We start from the raw sequence: 5,946 nt of genomic DNA on the forward strand, positions 1-5,946 counted from the left end.
AACTAAAAGTCGGGCATAATCACTTAATTTTCCACATGGTAACCAATTTTATTAAAAAAATTGGAAGTAAACTAACCTTTTAGACAAAATGAATTAAATCAATATCCCAATATCTTGTTCCAAAGTTGCAAAATAGAACATTGACAAACTGTTGTAACAATCTAATGTACGATCTGCAAGAAGAAAAAGGCGTTATCAAATTGAGAGAGAATGAAAACATAAAATAATAGTATTAATAAAAAGGAAAAAAGAGCTATAGCACATTGCCTTTAGTTTCATCCTACGACAGTCTTGCACTGCATGGAAACGTTTAGCTTTGGTTTCAACTTCTTAACATTATAATGGCTAAACTGAGCACTTGGAATCAAAAAGACATACAACGAAGTAACTCGGAATTTCCAACATTGGATCTGCCATTTAACTCTTCTACCAACATGTCTATGACAGAAAAGAAACAATCGATCCGATAATGATGCTCATTATTAATGTCTAACACTACATCATTTTCCATGTTTTCCATGTCTAACACTAAAATGTTGTTGTTTCATGTGTATTCGTGGATGCACATGATCATTTTCCATGTCTAACACTAAAATGACATTCTTCTCACAAAAAGAATGTACCTTGTTTAGAAGATCATTCTAACCATGGTCGGATCTAGGCTTATGTGGCTCTCTCTTGGTAGATTCCACATTTGACATGGCATTAACAATGTTCATATCCTTTCCATGGAAGATTTTTGATAGCCCATTTGTCAAAGCAAATATCATCATTAGTGCGTGTAGATAGAATGTCCAAATCAATCAGTTCATGCATTTTGGAAGTTGCTGATTGTGTGAAAAAAATCTCTCCATTAGCTTCCCTGCAAGTTAAGTGCCCAAAATTGAAACCTTAAAGGCATTTTCACGTTATCACAAATCATGAAGATGAAGGGTGATTATCAGAATTGAACTGGTGTCTCTCAATCCGACTAGCCAATTTCTTAATAATTAGTAATAAATTCGAAGTTGCATACTAGTAAAATTTATATGTTACAAAAAATTGAACTTGCCTAATAATACAAATAGGTAAACTATATACTCCCTCCGTCCGAAAATACTTGTCATCAAAATAGATAAAAGAGGATGTATCTAGATGTTTTAGATACATCCTCTTTTATCCATTTTGATGACAAGTTCTAGATACATCCTCTTTTATCCATTTTGATGACAAGTATTTTCGGACGGACGTAGTACATAACTTGATCAAAGGTTGAGAGTACTATGGTTTCTAATTTCGAAATTGCATACGAACAAGAAAAATCTGGAAAACAAAACCTTGATTATACTACTTGCTTTCTTACCTTGAGATCAATTAGAATGAGGGAATTGTGGAATTGAAATTTGGTGATGGGAGCATGGGGCTATGCTGCAGCGTCGTTGTACAAGGGCCAGAGGGATTAAGGATAGACAACGGCAGATCGGCGATTACCACCAACGCGGCGGAGAGTGTATGCGGCGCGCGGCTCCGTGCGAGCGGCGAGATCAGGTATTTCCGATCTGTCTCGTATGGTGTACTAGGATGGAGTCTGAACCGTCCAGCTTGGCAGGCCACGAGGCAAAAAGGGTCTAATGCAAAGTTACAAGACGTACACACAGGCAGGGGGCAGCAGGCCAGCAATTCTTTATTTTTGTGGGCTGCTAGTTAGACTACACGGGCTTTAAAAATACAAATGAAGCTAGGCCTAGTGGGGGCAACATACGCTAACAGGTGGGGGCACACAGCCTGTACACCAGATCAGGTATAAGTGAACATAAAAATCAAGTGGGGGCAGGTGCCCCCACAACCATCAATGTAGGTCCGCCCCTGTGACTAGCTTTATAAAGGGGTTCTAAAATGCACAACTGTAAAACAGATATCCCTTAACACTTTTGTAGAGTTAGTTATGTGCGTTATATATGACTTTCCTTGATATATAGGAAAGTTGCAGCTGTCGGATCGGAGTTTCTGCATATTATGGTCTATTTGGAAATCAAGAAATGAGACTTGGTTCCACCATGTTTGCCCGCATGCTCGCTCGAGCGTGATATTTCAAGTTGCTCACTGGTTGAACTATTAGGCTGGTTTGCGAAAGGCAATCTTTCTTTCCAAGAATTGGTTAAGAGCATCTACGGTGGACCCCTTATCTTAACCATATATATCTGTGCGGACGGTCCAGCCATTGACCGGTCAAGAAAATCACGATTTAGCCGCACCCCTTATATCGGTTCTATACATCAAAACTGCCTCATACCCCTCATATCCATCCTATATCTGGGACCGGTATGGGGAGACCCGAACGCGCCCGGGCGCGTCCACCACATCGGGCACGTCCTAACCTATAAATATATCCCCACCATATCCACATCTGGACGAAACCCTAGCCATTTCCAGCTCCACTCTACTTCTAATTCGCGTCGCTCCGCCCTCCGCCAGCTCCTCTCCAATGATCTACGACCTCCTCTGGGATTGCTGGCCCTAGATCTAACTCCAGGAACCCCGAATCCATCGACTTGGACCACGTCCCCTTCGGGTATGATGAAGAGTTGGTCGTCCGTCTGGCTCTCCGCCACTTCGGGGAGGAATGTACCCAAGCACCATGGACCGTGTCACCACGACGGGTATCCATTGCATCCACGCAAGCGACGCTTGTCTCTCTGCGCAGGTAGCTTGTGGTGCGTGGCCGTGGCAAATGACCCCAGGCTTGCGGCACAACCCCTGTGGTGGAGACTCGTCCCGGCAACGTCGGGCTTCGAGTCCAAGGTTACCGGCCGTAAATGGCCTGCCTATGCATGCGCTGAGGACCAGCGTGCCCGTCGGGCGAGGGACGGGATGTGACAAGCAGCAGGGGTTGTCAAGTCGTTCACCGTGTTGTACATGACCGATGATGCCCTCAAAGCTCACATCCTCGCGAAGCGACAAGACCCCACGATGTGTGCCCTTGGAAAGGAGCAAGGGAATGGCTAGAAATCAGTCAGCTGAATTTTTGGTTTGAGGTCAGTCGATTTTTGCACCGTTGGATGGGAAATCAATGGCCCATAGTCTTCTTCAACCTCTAGACACATCTCCTTCCTTCATTCATTCAGAAATCGATTGACGCCAAATTCGCATCAGCTGACTGATGTGCAGCTAAACTGAAGGAGCAAACCCGTGCGGCTCGTGCCCTCGCCAGACTGCCCCCCAAGAGGAGGTGGAGGCCGGTGATGTATCAGACAACTCCATCAATAAGTATATCCGACTCGATCCATATTGCGTGTGCGATTGCTACTTCCGCGATAAAAGACGACAAAGGCAAGGGCAAGGTTCGCGGTCCGTCATCTTTCCCCATAGCTCGTAGCTAGTAAAACATGACAATCTTTGATAGTCTGATGGTATGTAAAAGTACGTAGGTTATTTTAATGTTGTATGGCATTGCATGAATTTAAGGATTTGCTAATGAGGTACACGATTTTGGACGTTGGAATTTGAGGGGTGACCTATCACCGCGGATGCGTCTGGACATGCCGACGGATGATGTTAGAGAGGCCGGATTTGCTAGGTCTGATTTGTAGATGCTCTAATGTTTAGTTTCCAAGCGAGAGTCAGAACTCTTTAATTGGATGGGGAGAAAAGAAGAAGAAAAACAGACCCTAACACTTCCTCACGCACGCTGCATGCGCATGATTTGTTTCACTTCTAATAACTCTGCCCCCACCACCTGATTTCTGAACGGTGTGGTTACGGTACGGGCATGGGCATGGTTTGTTTCTCCACTAAAGTACTTGCTCATAATATAAGACGGTCTCATAATATAAGACGGTCTTATATTCTGGTGCGCTGGTCCTATGGAGCCTTAGCATGACGACTTTCTGACTGTCTACTACAATAAGTTTTGCCCCAGCTCCGGTGAAGGGAGGGGCAATGATGGTGGCGCGCTTTCGGCTCGCTTTATTGCTTATAGTCGTCATTGGGTGGTCTACGGATCTGGATGTAATTTTTATTATTTCTAGTGTTCGTTGTACTGCCATGATTAAAGATAAATAGATCAGAAATTTGCTCACAAAAAATATATATAAGAAAACATTTATAATGGTAAAGTGAAAATAGTTGCATCATGAAAACATTTTGCAAAAAATTCATAATATCTTACCAACATACATGTATACAATGTAACAGGAAAAGATACACATTGAAGACCATGTCCCTATCTAAAACAACAGCTATTTATGAATGGAGTGAGTAATCGTTTAAAATGGAAATAACTTTGATTATTATGTACATAAACTAGTGCAAATTATTCCTGCAAAAAAACTAGTGCAATTATTTCTTTTGAGAATGAAAACTAATGCTTTTTTTTGCAAAACGGAAACGGAAAACTAGTGGAAATTAACTCCAGGACAAAACTACAAAGAACTACTAAAGCCATAGGGGCCTTTCTCTACACGTTTTAAATTCGCCGGCTAGGAAACTATTTTTTCATTTCCAAACCGTTGCTAAGCTAGAGGAATAATGAAATATTAATAAGCATGACGACTCCTAATCCTGCAGAGGCAGACATACGACCGGCGGGATGGAATAGTGCATCATGCAAGGAGACCCGTGCAGCTAACTATCAGGAAAGATGTTAAATAAATCAGGGAAGTTCTCTGTTCAGTACATGCGCCTAGCTTTAAAGTTCGTGGCTAGTTAGATCTCCTTCGAATCAAAGCTTTTATCTGGCTAAAGACAATTTTTTTGAAGTGGGGATGTAATGATAAATGCATGTTGTGTGACCAAGTGGAAATGACTGAGCACCTCCCTTTGATTGTGCACTTGCTAGCTAGCTTTATAAAGGGGTTCTAAAATGCACAACTCTAAAACAGATATCCCGCAACAGTTTTGTAGAGTTAGTTATGTGGGTTATATATGACTTTCCCTGATATATAGGAATGTTGCAGCCGTTGGATCGGAGTTGCTGCGTATTATGGTCTATTTGGAAGTCAAGAAATGAGACTTGGTTCCACCATGTTTGCCCGCGTGCTCGCTCGAGCGTGATATTTCAAGTTGCTCACTGGTTGAACTATTAGGCTGGTTTGCGAAAGGCAATCTTTCTTTCTAAGAATTCGTTAAGAACATCTACGGTGGACCCTTTATCTCAACCATATATATCTGGATGGACGGTCCAGTCATTGACCAGTCAAGAAAATCACAATTCAGCCGCACCCCTTATATCGGTTCCAATACATCCAAACTGCCCGGCACCCCTCATATCCATCCTATATCTAGGACCGGTATGGGGAGACCCGAATGCGCCCGGGCGCGTCCACCACATCGGGCCCATCCTGACCCTACAAATATCCCCACCATATCCACATCTGGACAAAACCCTAGCAACTTGCCGCTCCACTCTACTTCTAGTTCGCGTCGCTCCGTCCTCCGCCAGCTCCTCTCCAATGATCTACGGCATCCTCCGAGATTGCCGGCACTAGATCTGACTCCAGGAACTCTGAATCCATCGACTGGGACCACGTCCCAGTTCGGGCATGATGAAGAGTTGGTCGCCCGCCTGGCTCTCCGCCACTTCGTGGAGGAATCTACCCAAGCACCATGGATCGTGTCGCCACGACGGGTATCCGTTGCATCCACGCAAGCAACGCTTGTCGGCCTGCGCAGGTAGCTTGTGGTGCGTGACCGTGACAGATGACCCCAGGCTTGCGGCACAACCCCTGGGGTGGAGACTCGTCCCGGCAATGTCGGGCTCTGAGTCCGAGGTCACCGCTCATAAATGGCCTGCCTATGCATGCCCTGAGGATCGGCGTGCCCGTCGGGCGAGGGACGGGATGTGACAAGCAGCCGGGGTTGTCAAGTCGCACACCGCGTCGTACATGACCGAGGATGCCCTCGGAGCTAACATCCGCGCGAAGCGACAACTCCCACGATGCGTGCCCTTGGAAAGGAGCAAACCCGTGC

Source organism: Triticum dicoccoides, chromosome 4B (assembly GCF_002162155.2).
Source record: "Triticum dicoccoides isolate Atlit2015 ecotype Zavitan chromosome 4B, WEW_v2.0, whole genome shotgun sequence".
Classification (NCBI taxonomy): Eukaryota; Viridiplantae; Streptophyta; class Magnoliopsida; order Poales; family Poaceae; genus Triticum; species Triticum dicoccoides.